Source organism: Arachis ipaensis, chromosome B4 (genome assembly GCF_059453495.1).
Source record: "Arachis ipaensis isolate K30076 ecotype BB chromosome B4, ASM5945349v1, whole genome shotgun sequence".
Taxonomy (NCBI): domain Eukaryota; kingdom Viridiplantae; phylum Streptophyta; class Magnoliopsida; order Fabales; family Fabaceae; genus Arachis; species Arachis ipaensis.
In genome coordinates this window covers 55,317,005-55,341,350 of record NC_142439.1, presented here as the reverse complement: position 1 = coordinate 55,341,350, position 24,346 = coordinate 55,317,005, and the positions used below count along the sequence as shown (strand labels likewise).

General features: G+C 38.0%; 1 non-coding gene across 1 annotated transcript; it reads right to left on the bottom strand.

The window, feature by feature from the left end:
- Positions 1-423: 423 nt before the first annotated feature.
- Positions 424-531, bottom strand: LOC148567639 (small nucleolar RNA R71). The gene has a single exon (XR_015881612.1). It is a non-coding gene; the product is annotated as a small nucleolar RNA R71 (small nucleolar RNA).
- Positions 532-24,346: the final 23,815 nt, after the last annotated feature.

Below are 24,346 nucleotides of genomic sequence, written 5' to 3'. Positions count from 1 at the left end.
CTGACAGAAATTTTCGAAAAAGAAGGAGACATGGCCGAAAATAATAACAATGCAAGGAAGATGCTTGGTGACTTTACTGCACCAAATTCCAATTTACATGGAAGAAGCATCTCAATTCCTGCCATTGGAGCAAATAACTTTGAGCTTAAACCTCAATTAGTTTCTCTGATGCAACAGAACTGTAAGTTTCATGGACTTCCATCTGAAGATCCTTTTTAGTTCTTAACTGAATTCTTGCAGATCTGTGATACTGTTAAGACCAATGGGGTTGATTCCGAGGTCTACAGGCTTATGCTTTTCCCATTTGCTGTAAGAGACAGAGCTAGAATATGGTTGGACTCTCAACCTAAGGATAGCCTGAACTCTTGGGAAAAGTTGGTCACGGCTTTCTTAGCCAAGTTCTTTCCTCCTCAAAAGCTTAGTAAGCTTAGAGTGGATGTTCAAACCTTCAAACAGAAAGAAGGTGAATCCCTCTATGAAGCTTGGGAGAGATACAAGGAACTGACCAAAATATGTCCTTCTGACATGCTTTCAGAATGGACCATCCTGGATATATTCTATGATGGTCTCTCTGAGCTATCAGAGATGTTACTGGACCATTCTGCAGGTGGATCCATTCACCTAAAGAAACCGCCTGCAAAAGCTCAATAACTCATTGACATGGTTGCAAATAACCAGTTCATGTACACTTCTGAAAGGAATCCTGTGAATAATGGGACGCCTATGAGGAAGGGAGTTCTTGAAATTGATACTCTGAATGCCATATTGGCTCAGAATAAAATATTGACTCAGCAAGTCAATATGATCTCTTAGAGTTTGAATGGATTGAAGGAATCATCCAACAATACTAAAGAAGCATCTTCTAAAGAAGAAGCTTCTGATCCTGAGAACCCTGCAATATCAGAGGTGAATTACATGGGTGAACCCTATGGAAACACCTATAATCCCTCATGGAGGAATCATCCAAATTTCTCATAGAAGGATCAACAAAAGCCTCAACAAGGCTTTAATAATGGTGGAAGAAATAGGTTTAGCAATAGCAAGCCTTTTCCATCATCCACTCAGCAACAGATAGAGAATTCTGAGCAGAATCCATCTAGCTTAGCAAATATAGTCTCTGATCTATCTAAGGCCAATTTAAGTTTCATGAATGAAACAAGGTCCTCCATTAGAAATATTGAGGCACAAGTGGGTCAGCTGAGTAAAAGAGTCACTGAAACTCCTCCTAGTACTCTCCCAAGCAATACAGAAGAGAATCCAAAAAGAGAGTGCAAGGCCATTGATTTAACCATCATGGCCGAACCTACAAGGGAGGGAGAGGACGTCAATCCCAGTGAGGAAGACCTCCTGGGACGTCCAGTGATCAACAAGGAGTTTCCCTCTGAGGAACCAAAGGAATTTGAGGCTCATCTAGAGACCATAGAGATTCCATTGAACCTCCTTATGCCCTTCATGAACTCTGATGAGTATTTTTCTTCTGAAGAGAATTAGGATGTTACTGAAGAGCAAGTTGCCATGTATCTTGGTGCAATCATGAGGCTGAATGCCAAATTATTTGGTAATGAGACTTGGGAAGATGAACCTCCCTTGCTCATCAATAAACTGAGTGATCTGGATCAACTAACATTGCTTCAGAAGAAACATGATCCTGGAAAGTTCTTAATACCTTGTACCATAGGCACCATGACCTTTGAGAAGGCTCTATGTGACCTTGGGTCAGGGACAAACCTCATGCCACTCTCTGTAATGGAGAAACTGGAAATCTTTGAGGTGCAAGCTGCCAGAATCTCATTGGAGATGGCAGACAACTCAAGAAAATAGGCTTATGGACAAGTAGAGGACGTATTAGTAAAGGTTAAAGGCCTTTACATCTCTGCTGATTTTATAATCCTGGATACTGGGAAGGATGAGGATGAATCCATCATCCTTGAAAGACCCTTCCTGGCCACAGCAAGAGCTGTGATTGATGTGGACAGAGGAGAATTGATCCTTCAACTGAATGAGGACAACTTTGTGTTTAATACTCAAGGATCTCCTTCTGTAACCATGGAGAGGAAGCATAAAAAGCTTCTCTCACTGCAGAGACAACCAAAGCCCCCAAAGTCAAAGTCTAAGTTTGGTGTTGGGAGGCCGCAACCAAACTCTAAGTTTGGTGTTGAACCCCCACATTCAAACTCTAAGTTTGGTGTTGGGAGGTTCCAACCTTGCTCTGATTATCTGTGAGGCTCCATGAAGGCTCACTGTCAAGCTATTGACATTAAAGAAGCGCTTGTTGGGAGGCAACCCAATGTTATCTAATTATATTTATTTATTTTCCATTGCTATTTTATGTTTTCTTTAGGTTGATGATCATGTGAAGTCACAAAAACTACTGAAAAATCAAAAACAGAATGAAAAATAACATTGAAAACAGCACACCCTGGAGGAGAGCAATCTGGCATTTAAACGCCAGAAACAAGCATCTGTCTGGCATTTAACGCCAGAAACAGGCACCAAGCTGGCGTTTAACGCCAGAAACAAGCATCTGCCTGGTGTTAAACGCCAGAAACAGGCTATATTTGGGCGTTTAACGCCAGAAACAAGCAGCAGTCTGGCGTTAAATGCCAGGATTGCACTGCAAGGGCATTTTACACGCCTAATTGGAGCAGGGATGTTAAGTCCTTGACCCCACTTGATCTGTGGACTCCACAGGATCCCCACCTCTTCTTCTCTCCTCTTTACACCTTTCCACAACATTCTTCCCTAAAATAACCTCCACCAATCATCTCCAATTCCTCTCCAAAACCATCATACACCCACCTACACCCACCCAATCAAAATTCAAACCATCACTCCTTTATTTCCACACATCATAACCACCTTAAACCCCCAGTGGCCGAACCATTCACACACCTCCATCTCCTCCATTTTATTCTTCTTCTACTACTTCCTTTCTTCTTTTCCTCGGGGACGAGCAAACCTTTTAAGTTTGATGTGATAAAAGCATTGCTTTTTGTTTTTCCATAACCATTTATGACACCTAAGGCCAGAGAAACCTCTAGAAAGAGGAAAGGGAAGGCAAAAGCTTGAACCTCTGAGTCATGGGAGATAGAGAGATTCATCTCAAAAGCTCATCACTAAGAAAAGGATGGAGCAAACAAGAGAGTCCACTTATGGACCTCAACAAGAACATGAGGAAATTCCTCACCATGAAATCCCTGAGATGCCTCAAGGGATGCACTTCCTTCCACAAAACTATTGGGAGCAAATCAACACCTCCTTAGGAGAATTAAGCTCCAACATGGGACAACTAAGGGTGGAGCACCAAGAGCACTCCATCATCCTCCATGAAATTAGAGAAGATCAAAGAGCTATGAGGGAGGAGCAACAAAGACAAGGAAGAGACATAGAGGAGCTCAAGAGCACCATTGGTTCTTCAAGAAGAGGAATACAACACCCTCACTAAGGTGGACGCATTCCTTAATCTCCTTGTTCTTATTTTTCTATTTTTCGGTTTCCATGCTTCATGTTTAATTATGTTTATGTCTTTACTAGATGATCATTAGTGTTTAAGTGTCTATATCTTAAAGCTATGAATGTCCTATGACTCCATCACCTCTCTTAAATGAAAACTGTTTTAAAAACAAAAGAACAAGAAGTACAGGGTTTCGAATTCATCCTTGAAACTAGTTTAATTATTTTGATGTGGTGACAATACTTTTTGTTTTCTGAATGAATGCTTGAACAGTGCATACGTCTTTTGAAGTTGATGTTTATGAATGTTAAATATGTTGGCTCTTGAAAGAATGATGAACAGGAGAAATGTTATTTGATAATCTGAAAAATCATGAAAATGATTCTTGAAGCAAGAAAAAGCAGTGAATACAAAAGCTTGCAGAAAAAAAAGAGACAAAAGAAAAAATGGCGACGTTACCAAGGAATGGAGCAATCACGATTTCGTGCACTAGTGTGTGTGTGTGAGTGTGTGAGTGTGTGTGTGAGTGTGTGTGTGTGTGTGTGTGTGTGTGTGTGTGTGTGTGTGTGTGTAAGTATTCTCCGGCCAGTCTTGACTTCGCAGGCTGAGTTAGGAGCTTGTTATTTTGTATCTTTGGCTCTCTATTCCTACTTTTATTATTTTATGTTTGATAGATATAGTTTTCTTCACACGCAAGTTATTCCATTTCCAGAGCGTTACGCTTTTTATTCGCGATTTTTATTTCCTCTATTTTTCAAGGCTCCTAGTTTATTATATTGTTTCTACTATTATTTGTACATATTTTATTTTAGAGGTCCTAGTGCCTCACCACCTATGTGTTACTGATGACAAGTCATCTTAGGGTAGTTTCACAAGCCTATTTCATTAGTTTTCACTTGGTTTTCATGCATTTTTAGGCAATAAGTAAGTGTTTGAGTGAGAATTTCATGCTTGACTTGATTCAATCAAACATTGGTAATTTTATGCATTTTTCATTAGATTTCTTGTAAGATTTAGTTGATAATATGAATGATGCAAGATTTGATGATTATGCCAAGGCTTTGATGTATTTTTTTGGTTGATGACAGGTGAAAAGATAAAGGAGAAGGAGCAATAAAAGCACTAAAAGAAGAATCACAATCCCAAGGTGGAAAAAGAGTGGAAACAGACTTAAGGAGGAGCAAAGAGGATTTGCAATCCTGACCTCTTTATACTCCAACAAGAATAACTAGAGCTACAAAACTCCAAATGAGGTGACTCTAGTGGCATTGGAAAGTAGGAATTCAGAGATTTCCAAACATATATGGAACTGCATGGTGGACACTAAATCTGATGGAGAAAACTTACCCCAAAAGTGCAAAGATGAACATACTATCAACCTGCAGTAAGGCCAGCTAACCTCTTCACATTCCAAGGAGGATAACTTGAGCTGTAGAGCTTCGAATGATGTGCTCTCAAATGCATTGGAAAGTAGACATCCAGATATTTCCAACGATATATATTAGTATGGGGTGAACATTAAGTTTGGGTCTCAAAAGCTGGTGTTAACTTTGGCCTCTAACGCAGCGTTCACTAAGTGAACGCCACGTTCACTAAATTGAACGTTTTCGGCCTCCAAAGCAGCGTGACCATGCCTTCTTCAAAGGACCATAACTTGAGCTACATATGTCCAATTGATGCGCTTCCAGTTGCGTTGGAAAGCTGACATTCAGAGATTTCCAAGATGTATAACAATCTATATTTTGCATGAAATTGAAGCACAAGTTATAGGCATCTTTAAGGCCCAAAAACCAACCAAGGAAGGCTCAGCAAAAAGGGTAGCGTTCAAAAAGTGAACGCCACGTTCACTAAGTGAATGTTTTCGGGCATAATGGGCCATGGGAGCAAGGCGCACGAGTAAAGCACACAAAGGAAGCAACCAAAGGAAGCTAGCGTTCAAAAAATTGAACACCACGTTCACTAAAGTGAATGTTTTCGAAGAGAGAGCCAAGGAAAGAATAGCGCGCACTAAGAAGAGCCACCCACAAGGAACTACGTTCAATAAGTGAACGTGAAGTTCACTAAGTGAACGCTAGCAACCAAGGCACACCAAGGGAGCACCAAAGGCATGCCTTGGAAAAGTAAACTGGGTGTTCACTTTCCAAACGGTGTGCTTCCCTGGGAGGGAACCAAATGCACCCAGACCCATGCCACTTGAACCAAGCCATCCAGATCCACTCTTCTTCAAATCCAAAGCAAGTAAAGCCCATTATCATCACTCAAAGGCACAAGAAATAGTTAGAATAAGAATTTCATTTAAATTGTAATTTGTTTTCAATTTCAATTTCATTTTTATTTTGTAAAGCCTATATAAAGGCATCAATTTCAATTCATCAAAAAAAGGCTGGCTCTGCTAGAGAGCAATAGGAGTATGAGTAGGATAGAATAGAACACTCTCTACATTTCAGAATTCAATTTAGCTTTATGCAATTTCCATTTCTTACACCTCTCTACTACAATATCTTCTTCTGCAATTTTTCAATTTAGTTTACATTGAGCTTGAGTTTAAATTTTTTGTTCCCATTGCTTCCAATTTACTTTCATGCAATTTTAATCTTCTTTAATTGCTCTGAGTTCTGATTTACTGCTTTTATTTAATTTTCCAGCACTCAGCCCCCTTTACATTTGATGCAATTTACATTCCTTGTTCTTTAAGGTTCTGTTATTTAGTTCCTGCAAGTTAGATCTGATGCAATTTTACTTTTTTGTAATTTAAGCTTTAGCTAATTTACATTCTGCACTTCACTTTCACTGTAATTTACTTTCTGTATTTTAAAATTCCTTACAATTTCCTTTTTGTCGCTTCAATTTCATCCAATTCAACTCTGTTAGCTTGACTAAACTAATCACCTCACTAAAGTTGCTTGATCCATCAATCCCTGTGGGATCGACCTCACTTTTGTGAGTTATTACTACTTGATGCGACCCGGTACACTTGTCGGTGAGTTTTGTGTGGAATCGTTTTTCCCTCATCAGTTACATCCTAGGTGTAATACTCTGTGTAGTAGGGTGTTACATTATGGTATCAGAGCAGTTCGTTCCTGTAGAGCCTGAGAAATGGACTGATTATGCTTTTGAGCATACTCTATGTGAGACTATGTGCTACTTAGGATATCAGACTGGTATGTGTAGCATACGTGTTCGTGAGCATGCATTTGGGACTTAAAAGTATTAATCTTGAGATGTTGAGACTGATCACCTTAATATCAATTATTTGGTGTGAATAAGAACCAAATAGCGTCTCATGGGCGCGGTCATGGGCGTAATCAAGGTCGAGGATAGAGAGGTAACGAGATAACTATACCGATGGACAGTTTGACTAACTTCGGGACCGCCATGACGAGTGCTGTTACTGCCATTGGTGCTGTTGCTACTATGACCAGTCGAGCGATGGATAGGATGGATCCACAAGCTTGAATTGGCAATGATGGTGGAAATAAACGTGAAGGCAAGAATAATGCCCCAAGTGCAATAGTACCATTGGAGATAATGGGTTATCCAAAGTTAACTAATATAGGTCAGACAACGGGAGAAACCTCCAGAAGAAATGTGTTGGCAAGGAATAATTGCTGGGAATATTTTACAGAGAAAAAGGAAAAAGAGACAAAGATTACACTTAGTAGCAAAAATTTCAAGAGGGGTTATTTTGTTACTTCACGCTCTCAACGCCAAAACAATGACCGAAGGAACGACAACCGTCCGAATCTAAATTCAGATAGGGAAACTAGTACTCGACCGGAAGACTTAAGATGCCCAAGATGCAATAAGTACCATCTGAACAGACCATGCAGAGCTGGGCTAGGTGTATGCTACAAGTGCGGGAAGCCGGGGCATATGGCTCGAGACTGTTCACACAGAAATGCTGGGATGCAGCCGAATCTGATTTCCAGACCTAAGGTAATCATAAACTGGTAGTTGAATTTTGAACTTCCTTGTATATCGTTAATATGTGATATTCATTCGTAATATATGACGCGTGTTGATAAACGTGAAGCCTAAGTCGATGATAGGTCGAAGGCTGTTAGTTGTTAAGGCGGGGTAATATTTAGTTAACTTAGAAGGGTGAACTAGTTTGGAGTGTAGTTAGGTTTAAAATAGATAAGGGTTAGAGATGAAGATATTCTGAAAACTGCTTTTATAACCCATTATGGTCATTATGAGTATGCGGTGATGTCTTTTGGATTGACTAATGCTCCAGCAGTATTCATAGATTACATGAACAGGATTATCCGGCCATACCTAGATAAGTTTATCATTGTCTTCATTGATGATATTCTTGTTTACTCTAAGACTGAGGAGGAGCATGCTGATCATTTGCGAACTGTGCTGCAAATTCTGAGAGACAGGAAGTTATATGTGAAGTTATCTAAATGCGAATTCTGGAAGAGTGAGGTGAAGTTCCTTGGTCACGTGGTGAGTAAGCAGGGAATAATTGTGGATCCTGCTAAGGTGGAAGCAGTAATGAACTGAGAGCGACCAACTTTGGTGACAGAGATCAGGAGTTTCCTAGGTTTGGCGGGGTATTATCAGAGATTCATTGAGGGATTTTCGCAGCTCGCCTTACCTTTAACTAAGTTGACTAGGAAGGATACGCCTTTTGTTTAGACGTCAGAGTGTGAGGAGAGTTTTCAAGTATTGAATCACAGGTGGACTATTACATCCATGTTGGTATTGCCTGAACCAAGTGAACCGTTTGAAGTGTACTATGATGCATCACTAAAGGGTTTAGGGTGCATTCTAATGCAGCACCGGAATATTGTAGCATATGCTTCACGGCAATTAAGGCCGTATGAGATGAACTATACGACTCACGACTTAGAATTTACTGCTATTGTGTTTGCTTTGAAAATCTGGAGGCATTATCTCTGTGGTGTCAAGTTCTACATTTTCTTAGACCATAAGATTTTGAACTATCTTTTTGAGCAGAAGGACTTAAATATGCGTCAAAGGAGATGGATGGAGCTTCTGAAAGATTATGATTTTGAATTGAATTACCATCTAGGAAAAGTGAACGTTGTGGCGGACGCCTTGAGTCGGAAATCCTTATATGCAGCTTGGATGATGTTGCGAGAAGAAGAGATACTAAAGGCATTTCAAGGTTTGAACTTAGGAGTTAGAAAAGAATCTGGAATTCTGTATATGAGTCAGTTGCAGATCTCAAGTAATTTTAAATCAGAACTTCTGAAGGCTCATCGAGATATTGAAGCGTTACGTAAGATATTGCCAGCAGTTGAACAGGGAAAATAGTGGAAAGTTTTAGAAGGTCAGGATGGTTTATGGAGATTCAAGAACCGGATTGTTGTGCCAGATGTCGGAGACCTACAATAGAGTATCTTGAAGGAAACTCATAAGAGTGAGTTCTCAATTCATCGAGGGAGTACCAAGATGTATCAGGATCTAAAAAAGATGTTTTGGTGGCCAGGGATGAAGAAAGATGTAGCATTGCATGTATCTAAATGTTTAATATGTCAGAAGGTTAAGATTGAGCATCAGAGACCATCAAGAACCCTTCAACCTTTGGAGATTCCACAATGGAATTGGGAGAGTATAGGTTTGCCTAGAACCGGTCTGGCTGTGACGCTATTTGGGTGGTTGTGGATCAACTGACAAAATCAGCTCATTTTTTTCCCATTCGAATAAGTTGTACAATGGAAGAATTAGCTCGAATGTATATCAAAGAGATTGTCAGATTGCACGGCATGCCTTCTACCATTATATCTGATAGAGATCCTCGTTTCACATCAAGATTCTGGGGAGCTCTTCAACGTGCATTTGGAACTCAGTTGAGTTTAAGTACTGCATATCACCCTCAGACGGATGGACAATCAGAGAGAACTATTCAGATCTTGGAGGATATGTTAAGGGCTTGTGTCTTGGACCAGTCGGAGATCTGGGATCGGTATATGCCATTAGTGGAGTTTGTTTATAACAATAGCTACCATGCAAGCACCGGAATGGCTCCATATGTGACTCTGTATGACAGAAAATGTCAATCTCCACTATGTTGGTATAGAACTGGAGAAAGAAGTTTGTTAGAGTCTGAGATGATAGCTGAAACTACTGAGCAGATGATGAAGATTCATAGCCGAATGCTTATAGCCCAAAGCCGTCAGAAGAGCTATGCTGATCTAAGGCGAAAGCCTTTGGGGTTTGAAGAAGGGGAGCATGTCTTTCTGAAGGTTACACCAACCACTGAAGTTGAAAGATCTATTAAGACTAAGAAACTGAATCCCCGTTATATTGGACCGTTTGAGATCCTGAAAAGAATTGGGCCAGTAGCTTATAGAATTGCCTTACCGCCGTATCTTTCAAATTTGCACGACGTGTTTCATGTCTCACAATTTCGGAAGTATACTCCTGACGCAAGTCATATTCTGGAACAGGAACCGATCCAAGTGAGAGAAGATCAAATGCTTCCAGTAATTTTGGTGAAAATAGATGACACTAGTATTAAACAATTGAACGGGAAAGAAGTATCTTTGATAAAAGTAACTTGGAGTCGAGCTGGTATTGAGGAACACACTTGGGAACTCGAATCATATATGTGGAAAGACTACCTGCATCTCTTTTCAGGTAACTGCATCTGAATTTTGAGGGAAAAATTCTATATTAGGTGGGTAGGATGTAAACCCCGTTAAATTAGTAAATAATTAGTCAACAAATTAGTTTTTAATAAGGAAGATTAGAAATGTGAATATTATATTAAAGTAGGATAGATCTCATCGAGATGAGAATTTTGACACTAATTTCGAGAAAATCGGTCCAAGATTAGACTGAACGGGCCAAATCGGTTGAACCGGGCCTAAATCGGGCCTGTAGGCCCAACCGGACCAACCCATTAAATGAGCTTAAAGCTCCTTTCTTTCTTCAAATGCAGCAGAGGCAGCAACGTAATAGGGGGGAGGAGAAGAGAAACGTACCGAAACCCCTACGTCAAGTCCCGAACGCCGTAACTTTTCTGTCCGAGTTTCGATCGCCACACCGTTTGCGGCCATGCGTCCACCGCGTCGAGCTCTACGTTTCTACCAGAGAAATTTCTTTGGTAAGCCATTATCACTTCCAGCCATTCTTTTTCCATATTTTCAAATAATTAGAAGAAATGTTGAATTTCTTTGATTTCTGATGTTCTAGGATCTAATTAGCTTGAGGGAAATGTTCACTCTTGCTTATGTGAAGCTTGGGTTAGGTGAGGATACGATAATTATATTTTAATTTCATTGAATTTGAGCTTTGAGTATTAAATTGGGTATATATGTGTTATAAATGTGTATAAGGTTGTGAATAAATAATTGGAGCTTGGAATTGTGGATATTGGAACTTGGAGGAAGTTGAGCCTAGTGGTTATTGAATTTTTGAAGGGCTGTGTTTGTTTTAAATAAATTGCCTTGATCGTTACGTGGGAATCGGCCAAGGTATGGTTTAGGTTTCTTGCATTTAATATATAATTTTCTGTGAAAATTTAGGCTAGATGACCATAGGATAAGTTGGAATGCAGGTGTATGTTTAATGTTTAGTAATTTGTTATGGAATATACGTGGTTGGTATTTGTGGATAATTAGTAATTAATTATGGATGGTGGTTGTTGTTATGTTGATTTGGAAGGAAACATGGTTGAATGTTGTTATTGACGATTAAGTTTGGTTAGTTCCTGTTGGATAGTTGGTAATTTAAATATGTGGGGGATATTATTATTGATGTTGATATTGGAAGAAAAAGTGGTTGATTGGTTGTTTACATGCTTACAAGAACATTGAATGGAAGCTTGAAGGAATTGTTGAGAAATGAAATTGTTTAGTTGATAAATGGTGTAAAGTTGTGTTGAGTCTTCCTATTGGTATATGGTGTTAGATTTGGAATATTTAACAAGGAATGGAATGGAGTTTTGATTGAAAATTGAGGTTTGAATATTTTTGCAAAGGTTGATTTTTGGCCGAATTTTGGCGAGGCATAACTTGGCATCTGGACCATCAATTTGTTCCCAAGTTGTTTTAAAATGAAAATTGGGTTCGTGATGTTTATGCCGTTCGAAGAACGGAAGGAAAATGATTTAAAACGATTGAGTTATGCCCGTCAGAAGTTTGCATAATAAATATGTGGTTATGCTGCTGAGATTTGCAAAGTTTGCAGCTCTCTGGTAATCTACTGCTGCTTTTAAAAACGACGTACGTCCACGTGTACGTGTGGCACTTGTTCCAGCAAACATGATTTTTAAGGTTTTTAAAACCTATTTCAAACTACTAAACCTCTATTATCATTCCATTGGTCATAAATAATAGTGTTAAACCTGATAATCAGATGAAGTTAGGAAATGGGGATAACTTGAAGGTGAAGTAAAGTTGAAAAGTGATAAATTGATTATGAGATGTTATGGATAAGTCATATATATTACTTGACTGGATATTCTGATGAAAGATTACGTACGAAATTTGGCTTGAATGACTTAATGATCTGAGATACGAGATTCCCTGGATAAAGTATCGTGGCTTGCCACCACGTGTACCAGGTTGAAAGCTCGATACTCTGTTGACCCTACGACGTAAGTGTGACCGGGCACTATAAATTCCTGGGAATGTAACCCCCATTGAGCAATATTGATTATTTGAGAAAAAGCTATGCATAGACTCTTGGGGATGCATGTCGGTGGACAATCTAAGGTTTTCAGACTTGAATTACTTGTTTGTGCATTAATTAGGTGTGCCTAAGTGTACTTGCCATGTTAAATGTATATGTGTTACCTGCAGTATTTGTAACCTTCTTGTGGTTGTCTTTACTTACTTATTTGTCTGTGAAATGTTGATGGAGATGGAGGTATGGAGGAATGGCAGTATGGGACTTAAATTTTAAGGTTAAGTTAAGTTAGGTTTAGATACTCTTAGAAAACCACCTTTTTATGGCTCCTGTTTAATACTTTAAGCTCTATAATATGAGTGTCGGCGTTCTAGGATTGCCTCTGGCATTCCCAGGGCCTTATATATTATGTGTGTGGCACCTTTACCATACTGAGAACCTCTGGTTCTCATTCCATACTATGTTGTTATTTTTCAGATGCAAGTCGAGAGGCGTCTCATTAGGCGTCTGGGCTCCTGAAGCAAAGTGGTTACTGGGCTATTTTGTTATACAATGATGTATGTATATATATGTACTTAGCTTACTGTCCATATAACTTGTTATTTTTATCCTCTTAGAGGTTTATGGAGGGATAGGATTTTGTTTATGTACATTTGGGTTTTGGATATGTATATATATATATATATATATATGATGAGTTAAGTTATGGTCAACTCATTTCTTTCATCCAAAAGTTTGCTTCGAAGATATCAATCAAGCCATTGACAATTGGGAGATACCCAAAATCCCCCAAGATGAGCTTTATGTCCCTGACGACAACAAAAGAAAATCAGACTATATCATCAAAATCGCTGAAAATAATATTCCTCTAGGACCAGACTCCAGTGAGGAATTCCATCTCTAAACCAAACAATCTGTCAGAGAACATGCCCGTCACTACAGATATCTTCACATAGGGTGTGTCCAAGTTGTAGTCAAACCTCTCATCCGAGAAGGCTTGAATGCTTCCATCCTCATGTGTCTCAGAGATATTAGACACAATGACTTCCAAGATTCCTTAATCGGAACAGTTGAAACAAGCCTAGGACACGGTCCGGTTTACTTCAACTGTTTCCCAAACAAAACAGTCAGTTTGCTAGATGTCAACATCCTTGACTCTCTTTTCCTAAACATTCGAATTCTTGGTCTTAACATGAAGGAAGGATCCATCCCAGCCACCTTAATCTATAGGATCTAGTACAAGGTCATGAATACTTGTAATTCTAGAGTCCTTCTCAAAACTCAAGATCGTGAAACTACTTTGTTTGTCACCGACATGACAAAGGCCAACGTCACGGTCCCAAGGCTCATAAAGTGGGATGAAATTGACCCTCCTGAGTCATGGTCAATTGATAGAGCCATTCCCACCCAACCAAGACAAGCACCTCTTTTACGAGAAATAAAACAGGATGAATCAGGGAAAGTAAAGATTTTCTTTGATAGACAAAACTCTTTTTCCTCTAGATTTGAAGCAGGAACATCTAACGATTTTGCTTCAGCAAGAAGATCTTTTTCAGTGACTTCTCAATCCCAGTTTTCAAAAATCTGGAGACCCATAAATTCTGAAATTCATATTTTGGGATTACAAAATAATTCAAACATTTCTCAAGCAGTTTACCAAACCGATGATGATGATGTTGAAATACAATCTTCTCATCAATCTCCAACATACTCTTCTATGAATGATGGTACCCATGAGTAGCACAGAATTTGTTATAAATAGAGAAGCTTTACGTAAAAACCTTTACTCTGAGGAGTATGACCTCCGCAGAGAATGGTATTTACGTACTTATACAGCTGCTCAAATCTCATCATTCAAAGAAAAATATTACAATTTTCTAAATAAGGTTAAAATGCATATTCCTTTCTTTGAATGGTTTCATGCTTATTCCATCAAAAATGATATTGATTACCCTTTCAAAATTAAACAAATTTTGCTTTCAGCAAATGTTATTTCAACTTGGAAAGTCAAAGATGGGAACTTAGTCAGATCTGAGTTTCCCCCAAAAGGAGCTTTTGTTATTTCAAATACGGAAGGACATAACCCTGTTACAGCCTCTCCTTTTATATAAAAAAATATAGATGAAGCTGTCGCCCCAAAAGATATTAAAAATCTCATTGAGCAATCAAATTATACCAATAGAATTTTACAATGCTTGGGTGACAACCTTTTATCCTCAGGATCTACTTTCTCTTTGAAAAATGTTTCTGAAGCCTCTACTTCTAAAAGTATTAAGAAACCCCTTTTTAAACCTTTCAAAATGAGTAACAGGGCAAAACAAAGTCTTAAAGCCTTTATTTTATAACAACAATCTAGCGATTCAGAAGTCATGCAAAAGATTGACCAACTTTTAAATCATTTTACTACCGTCTCTGAGACTCCTACAAACTCTGGTGAATCTACATCTCGTATTCAGACCCGCTCATCCAAGGCCATTAATGCCATTGGTCATGATTCCAATGATTCTTCCTCTTGTCAAAGTGACGATTCGGACAAATCATCCCTTAAAGTTAGCCCAATTATAACCAACTCTCTAACCAAGTGGAAGGGTCTAACCAAACCCTCTGCATATGGTTATAATCGTGTCTCCGCTCCAGATCTAGCTCTTGAAGAAAGAGAACTGGGTTTTGTCAGCTTCAACGCCAATAACTTCTATGTATGGAATATAGACGGCAAAACAGAATACAACATCATGAGCATGCTTCAACATATGACCATGGTAGGCATAGCCTATCAAGCTGCCCATGAGACCTCAGAGGAAGCAATATCCAATTTTTGGAAAGAAAAATTCCTTGCTGGACTCCCCAAATCCCTGGGAGATACAGTGAGGGACAAAATTCCTATGATGAGTTAAGTTATGGTCAACTCATTTCTTTCATCCAAAAGGTTGCTTTGAATATTTGTCAAGATGATAAAATCCAAAGGCAACTTGCTCGTGAGAAAACCCAAAATCGTATTGATATGGAAACTTTTTGTGAACAATTTGGTCTTCCTGCTTGTCATCCAAGGAAATCTAAAAGACCATCCAATCAAAAAATTTTTAAACCTAATACTGAGAAGAATTTAAAAAAAAAACAGAAAAGGTTTCCAAAACCCCAAAAATGAGAAAAATTTTCCAAACAATTTTCAAAAATACCTTGATCCTCAGATTGAATGTTCTGATGATGACTCTGGACGAGAATCCTCGGATTCTGATGTCAAGTAGATTAGTGTCTTATCCAAAGATCAAGATCACTTATTTGATGCTATAGAGGCTATTGGCGATCCAGAACAAAAGAAAAATTTTCTTTTGAAATTAAAAAGATCTTTACAAAAAGAGAAAAATCCAAAAATTTGGTCCTTAGCAATAAATATGATGTCAAACCCATTTTCAAAAAATTAGAAAAATAAGTTATTCATCCCATAACCATTCAAGACCTCCAGAATGAGGTTAACAATCTTAAAAGGGAAATCAAGGAAATCAAAAGAAATCAAGACAATCATCAACTCATTCTCTTGCAATTAATACAAGAGGAAGAATCTGGTGATGAAGAACTTGATTCTCTTTTAAACCAGACTGAGTGTTCTAAGGAACAAGAAAATAAAATCTCTAACAACAACGAGGGAAAAGAAATTTTGAGAATAATAAATGTATTCTCTTTTATGAAGCATCGTGTCCATATCCGAATTGTCGTTAAAGATTTTATTTTCGACACCATTGCACTCTTTGACTCAGGTGCAGATTCGAACTGTATTAAGGAAGGTCTGATCGCCACAAAATATTTCGAAAAGTCTACTGAACACCTTAGCTCAATAATGGGTGAAAGGTTAAGTATCAATTTCAAACTAACCGATGTTTTTGTAGAAAAGGGTAATCTCCGAATTCCCACCGAATTTATCATAGCAAAGAATATCAAAAATGATGTAGTCTTGGGGACACCTTTCATAATCCTTTTGTTTCCTTATTTGGCAGATTTTTCTGGACTAACCTCTTTTGTGGGAGGACAAGTAACTATCTTTGAGTTCCTAGACTCGCCAAAGTAGAGATCCCTAAACCTAATTGAATCCAAAACCAAACAGATCTGCTTTTTAAAAGAAGAAATCTCTTTCAAAACCCTTGAATCACAGCTTTCTCAACCAAAGATTCAAGATAAGATAAAAAATCTTTCAAATCAAATTGAAAAATCTATCTGTTCTGATTTGCCTCATGCCTTCTGGAATAGCAAAGAACACATTATTGATCTTCCCTATGAAAAAGATTTCAAGGAATCAAAAATCCCTACAAAAGCTCGCCCTATTCAGATGAATGAGCAGCTTTTGCAGCATTGTTAAAAAGAAATTAAAGATCTTTTGGATAAAGGATTGATTCGTCCTAGCAAGAGTCCATGGTCCTGTTCTGTGTTTTATGTTAATAAACAAGCTGAAATAGAACGAGGAACTCCTAGACATGTCATCAATTACAAACTTTTGAACCAAGCTTTGCAATGGATTCGTTATCCTATCCCAAACAAAAAGGATTTGCTTAATAGATTAAACTCAGCAAATATTTTTTCAAAATTTGATATGAAATCCGGTTTTTGGCAGATCCAAATCACAGAATCAGACCGATATAAAACAGCATTTACTATTCCATTTGGTCAATATGAATGGAATGTAATGCCTTTTGGTCTGAAAAATGCCCCATCTAAATTTCAAAATATTATGAACGATATTTTCAACCCATACTCAAACTTTGCAATCGTTTATATTGATGATGTTTTAATCTTTTCCCAAACTTTACATGAACATTTCAAGCATGTTAAAACTTTTATGTACATCATCTAAAATAATGGTCTTGCTGTCTCTAAGTCGAAAATTGTTCTCTTCCAAACTAAAATCTGTTTTCTTGGTCATATGATTTTCTAAGGAACTATAACCCCAATTGAAAGGTCAATTTTTTTGAAGAAAAGTTTCTAGATTATATCCTTGATAAACCTCAGCTCCAGAGGTTCCTAGGATGTCTCAATTATGTCTTGGATTTCATCCCAAATCTTAAAAATCTCATTAAGCCTCTCCATGATAGGCTTAAGAAAAATCCTCCACCATGGACAGACAAACATTCTGATATTATCAGATTTTTTAAAACCAAAGTCCGCAATCTTCCTTGTCTTTACTTACCTGTTCCTCATGCATTCAAGATAGTGAAAACAGATGCATCAGATTTAGGATATGGGGGTATCCTAAAACAAAAATTGCATGATAAAGAATGTATCATTACATTTACATCCAAACATTGGAATAGTACTCAACAAAAATATTCCACTATCAAAAAGAAATTTTAGCCATTGTTTTATGCATCACAAAATTTCAATCTGACTTAATAAAAAATTTTTAGTCTGAGTTGACTGTAAATTGGCCAAAGATGTTTTACAAAATGATGTTAAAAATCTTGCATCAAAATAAGTGTTTGCTAGGTGGCAAGCTATATTAAGCATTTTTAATTTTGATATTGAGCACATCAAGGGCAACTCAAACTCTCTCCCTGACTTTCTCACACATGAATATTTGCAGGGAGACAAGCAAAAAGACAATGCCTAAAAAGGCAACTTTAGCCTCAGCAAGAGGCAGAGGCGTTCGCCTAGCCCTACCCGGGCCAATCAAAAGATCTGGGTCCAGCACCGCAACAGGGTCATCTACCCAACAGCCTCCTCAACAATCTGGGTAATCTACCCAATAACCCACTCAACAATCCATTGAACCAACAAACAACCAAGCCAAACAAACTAAGGCAGACTATGTCTTCCCAATCGAAACCCTCTTGACCTTACAAGACCAGGGTCTCACTAAACTCAACAAAAAATATTGGGCTGACATTTGCAGTGAGTCAGATGAAGAAATTGACTTAGCTCAACTGGTATCCCAAATGGCCAATCATAAAATAGTCATACAAATAGGAAAAGAAAAGGCTATTGTCCAGACACCTCAAACATCCTCAACCACTACCAAAACACAAAAAGCCCAAACCAATTACATGTCCACAAACAAAACCTCAAACATTATCCATATGGAGCCTGAATTCTGGGATAGCTCGCCAAACAAAGTCATCCCAAAGATTTTCCCTACTGGATTCCACTTCAGGCCTTTGGCACCCAACAAAACCCGCCAATTTTACGAATTTATCTTAATAGATACTGACTCAGTATCTATTAAACACTACAAGGACAAAACCAATCCTGAATTTATAACCCATTCAACTATCCAAATCCTCAGAATTTTGTCCCCAAAATAATTTGGGAACAATCTAAACAAAATTCAAAAATTTTCTCAAAATTATGACCCAATAGGTTTTAATTATTAGGACTACATGGAAGCCTGGACTAAAGTATTTTGGTTTCAAAATACTCAGTACAGATATTCATGGTTAATCTATTTTAAAAGAAAAACTAATTATATTTTTCCAAATTGGTTCTACCAATGGTGGGACTTCTTTGGGCCAATTCCAGAAATTCTACCCTCACCAACAGATGAAGGGTATAAACTTTTTCAATCAAAATTTAACAGTCAGAAAACATGTGTTCCTATAATGTTAAAATTTTTCTCAATATTTTCACTGGCATGGGTATTTTCCTGGCAATACAAATATGCAAAATCAGACCACTGCAAATCACTTCCAATCCTACAAAGGCATGGTTACGTAAAATGGTGGTCTCAATTTGATTCAGATATGGTCAGAGAATGGTTCAAAACCAATCCACATAGTCAGAAGATTTCAGATCCGGAAATGGCTTCATTTCTGAATCAGAAAGCTCAAATAGCTGCAGCCCTTGCAGGAGCTCAATCAAAAGAAACCTTGGCAAAACATCTTCAGTAAATCATGCAGATGATCAAAGAAGATGAAAAACACAAAGAAAATCCTACTTCGTTAGCAGAATCCTCAACCGGTTATAATCAAAATGAAGATGACTGCTTTGGAATTGACCTCGGCGAGGATTAGTCCTTAATCACGAAAAATATGTAATCAGAAAACATGAAAATAATCAACTTGTACTGTACAAATAGTACCGGTTAGCTTCACCTGTACTGTAGAAACAGTAGAATTTCCATCTATTAAAGGAGGCCTCGTTCTCATTGTGAGGCACCCTTCAGTTTACACAATATAGAGAGAAGTTAGAGAGAGAAGCTCTGAGAGTTCCCTCGTAAGCTCTCTAGCTCTTCTTCTTCCCTTTTCTTTCTTTTCCAATCTCAATCCTTCAATAAAAGTTTTATCTAGTTCTTCAATTTCTTATTCTTCATTTTACATTTCCTGCATCTGCATTTGCATATGTGTGCGGACTACCGCCGCATCTAACTCCATACTAACCTACATATGTGTGTGTGTGTGTATGTGTGTGTGTGTGTGTGTATATGTGTGTGTGTGTGTGTGTGTGTGTGTGTGTGTGTGTGTGTGTGTGTGTGTGTATGTGTAAGTATTCTCCGGCCAGCCTTGACTTTGCAGGCTGAGTTAGGAGCTTGTTATTTTGTATCTTTAGCTCTCTATTCTTACTTTAATTATTTTATGTTTGATAGATATAGTTTTCTTCACACGCAAGTTATTCCGTTTCCAGAGCGTTGCGCTTTTTATTTCGTGATTTTTATTTCCTTTTTTTTTCAAGGCTCCTAGTTTATTATATTCTTTCTGCTATTATATGTACATATTTTATTTTAGAGGTCGTAGCGCCTCATCACCTCTGTGTTACATCTTAGGTGTAATACTCTGTGTGGTAGGGTTTTACATATCCGGTGGAAACGCATCATTGATAGAAGTGGAATCACTTTTAATGTGTTCAAGGTGACTCATGTGGTCCGCCACTAAATTTTGGGAACCACTCCTATCTTTGATTTCTAAATCAAATTCTTGCAACAGCAATATCTAACGAATTAACCTTGGTTTAGACTCTTTCTTAGCTAATAAATATTTCAAGGCTGCATGGTCTGAATATACTACCAGCTTAGTACCAAGTAAGTAAGCTCGAAATTTATCCAGAGCAAAAACAATAGCCAATAGCTCTTTTTCAATGGTAGTATAATTAGACTGAGCACTGTCTAAAGTCTTAGAGGCATAGGCAATAACATATGGGTCCTTACCTTTGCGCTGAGCTAGCGCCGCTCCTACCGTATAGCTTGATGCGTCGCACATGATCTCAAATGGCCTACTCCAGTCAGGCCCTCTCACAATATGAGCTTGGGTCAAGGCAACCTTCAGCTTGTTAAATGCCTCCATGCACTCTTCACTCAACTCGAACTCTATATGCTTCTGTAGTAGACGGCATAAAGGCAGTGCTACCTTACTAAAGTCCTTGATAAATCGCCGGTAGAAACCTGCATGACCAAGAAATGAACGGACTTCCCTCACAGAGGAGGGGTAAGGTAAACCAGAAATAACATCTACCTTTGCTGGATCAATAGATATACCAGTATTAGAAATAACATGGCCTAGAACAATACCTTGCTTCACCATAAAATGACATTTTTCAGAATTAAGTACAAGGTTTGAACTAGTACACCTTTCTAATACTCTAGCTAAACTATCCAAGCAAAGGTCGAATGAATCACCATAGACACTAAAGTCATCCATAAAATCTTCCATATAATTCTCAAGAAAATCTGAGAAAATACTCATCATGCATCTTTGAAACGTAGCCGGTGCATTACATAAGCCAAAAGGCGTTCTCTTATATGCATACGTTCCAAAGGGACATGTAAAAGTAGTTTTCTTCTGATCTTCTAGAGCTATATGGATTTGAAAATAACCTATATAACCATCTTGAAAATAGTAGTGTGATTTATCTGACAAGCGATCAAGCATTTGATCGATGAAAGGAAGTGGGTAATGATCCTTGCGAGTGGCATGGTTCAAACGCCGGTAGTCAATGCACACCGTTCAGAAATTTTGCACTATTGTAGCCAAGAGTTCTCCATGCTCATTCTTCACTGTGGTAATGTCAGACTTCTTCAGAACTACTTGTACTGGGCTGACCCATTGATGAGATGAGAATTTATCGTCGATCTAGAATCAATCAAAACAAGAATCAATTCGTTGGTAGCATAGTCCAAACCAACAACGAACTCGCACGATCAAATGTTAAAATTCAAATCAAATATAAACCGAGAGTATTTAAACCTCGGGTCGTTCTCCCTAGGAATGCAATTGGAATGTTACTCTTTCGGTTGTTAGGAAAATGGGGGTTTTGATATAAAAGAACGAAAGATTAAAAGAACTGAGAAATCAAAGAACTAAGAAATGATCAAATTGGCAATTAATGCAAGTGAAAAGGAGCTAAGATCAAAACTAGTGAAAATGGTATAAATGCATAAAAGAGCCTTAACTTGGGAATGAGGATCCAAAGAATCTTATCATCGCCATAACCACAACTATGATAATTATGATGGGTTCATCTCACTTAGTCAACCCCAAACATCGAGGAGTAAGTCAAGCAAGCATAATTGACCTTAATCCATAAGTCCTAACCAACTTACCAATCTAGTTGATAAAAAGCTAGCTTTAATGGAAACAAGAGTCAACTAACTCCTCAAGAATTACCACTAAATGTCGGACATTATGACTCTAGTATCCTAGGAACTTAAACCACAAGCCAAGGTGTAAAAATCAACTCAAAATTACCAAGTGGCATTTTCACAAACACTTGGTGGACATAAAACCAAAACATGAGAATTTGCAAGGAATCGTAGAAAACTATAACCAACTATCAACAAAATCAAACATAAACAAGCAATCAAATATAAAGAAAGCATGAAACAGTAAATTCATCAATCAAAACTTCAAGAAACTCAAAATTGCAAATATAAAAAAGTAACTTCAACCAAAAGAAAGTGAAAGTAAAAGTGCTTGAATTAAAGACGAAATTGAGAGTACTTACAATTAAAGGAGTAAAATCAAAGATCAAAGCTTGCTATAAAATGCTACAATGGAAATGAAAATGAAACCCTAAGAGAGCAATCTACTCTACACTACTCCTACTCCTAATTATTATGTAAAACTATGTCTAAGTTCTCATTGTGTCCCCCTCCCCCCTTTTGATATGTGTTGAATTTCTCTTTTTATAGCACTCCGAAATAGCATTCCAGCCTTCCAAAATGGGCCAAGAGGCCTCAGAAATCGCAGAGAACATGTTGCATTAATGAAATCACGTGCAGGGACATGTGCGTACGCACACTTGGTTGAATGTTGACCTGTGCGTACGCACAGGTACGCACAGGTACTCGTGCGCACACAACATGGAAATTCCTTCTTGTGCACACACACAGATGCTTGTGCACATGCACACTTTGCTGTGTGTGCTTTTTCTTGTTTTCTTCATGTGTTCTCCCTTCTACATGCTTTCTTCCACTTTTGCCAAGCCAGTCTTGCCCAAATGACTCGAAATCACTTCACAAAATATATCACAGCATCGAATGGCAATAAAGTAGAATTAAACTGCTCAATTTAAGCACAAAATTTCATGTGTTCACATTTAGGATCAAATTAGGGAAGAATCACAAAATCATGCTATTTTGGTGTATAAGTGTGAGTTTTTGTGCTAGAATCCATCCAAAATTGAGTCAAAATATATCATTGAATATACACTCATCAATTCCCCCACTTAAACAATAGTATGTCCTCATGCTAAACAACAAGGGGAATGATCAAAAGGGACAATCAACTTATTAAATGCAACTATCTATATGCATGCAAGTATATTATATACTATCTATACTTATATATCTATCTATAGCTTCCTATGAACTTGGTGAAAACAAACAAACAAATTCCCAAGCAAAAGTCTAGACATGTAGGGCAAAGCAAGGAAACAGTCGAATGGAAGCAAAATTTAGAGAATTGATTCAACTCATCAAAATGAAGCAACTTGCAAGAATTCATGATAAGAGATGTGGAAAGGTAGGATTAAGTAATTGAACCCTCACTAGGTATGTATACACTCTAACCACTCGGTGTCTAGGGTTTAATCACTCAAATCTCTTTTTGATCATGCTTTCAAGGATTTTATCTTCATCTAACAATCGACAAACAAGTGATGCATGAATACAATTATCATGAGGACTTCATATGGTTGTAATGGGGTTAGGGTTAAGGTGGGATAGATATGGCTAAGTGGACTAGAACGATCGAATCCTTGATTAGTTTAAGTATCCAACTCAACCTTTATCAATCCAATAACAAAAATGTGATCCTAACTTCCCATTTTTTTAATTTTCACAAACATTCATGTATGCTTTTTCATTTCCTTCACATATGCATTCTTTATTCATTTTTTTTCTCTTTGGGGAAACTTTCATCACCTTTGTTGATGATTTTTTTTTCTCAAGAAGACAAATACATATGGTGTAATAGTTCATACATGACTGTTCCCATTTTCCAAAATTTTCAATAAAATACCCAAATTAAACATTTTCCTTCACCACCAATGTTTCCTAAAATTCCCCCACACTTAAATCTAACACACCTCTCAACCTAAGCTAATCAAGGTTACAATCTAAGGTAAATCATGGTTTTCCGCTTAAAGTTGTAATGTACCAATATCAAGAACAATGGGATAAATAAAGATCAAAGGGGTCTAACAATGGTAGATGCAAAGGGTAGGCTATATGGAAAAAGTGAGCTTTTAACAAAAATGGCCTTAATCATACTCAATGCAATTCAAAATGTCAATCACTGGAAATAAAGAATCAAGCAATACCATGATTACAATCATAGAAGAGATATAACACTCAATGAACAAAATTAGTGGTTAAAAATTGTAACCAGTCAATATGGCTCAAAAACTCACAAGGTATTTTGTTCTTTACTCCTCAACTATCTGGACTGTAGCCTCCTCATCCGTGGACTCTGCCGCTCTCTGCTCAGGGTGGTCGACTGTCTGGCAAGCTTCAGCTGCTGGCTCCTTCGGTGCCGCCTCCTCAGTCTTAGGCTCTGGCTCTGGTGTATCCGGAGGAGGTGGCCCAGGGTCTCGACCCTAAAATTTTGCCACAATCCACTGGAAGTGACGAGCGTTGCGGTGCTCAAAGTGGTAAAGAGTCTCAAGGATTTCCCGACCCAGCTCATACGGTGTCTGAAGTCGGGGTGTGGGCATAGGAGGAGCAGGAGGTGCTGAAGGCTCTGCTGAGGATGATGGTGGCTCAGTGGTCTTCCTCTTTTTCTGTGGCGGTCCCTCGTAATCGCCATATGGAAGAAATGGCTGTTTGCTGACAAGAACATACGTCCAGTCTGTCAGACGACGCTCCACCCCAAA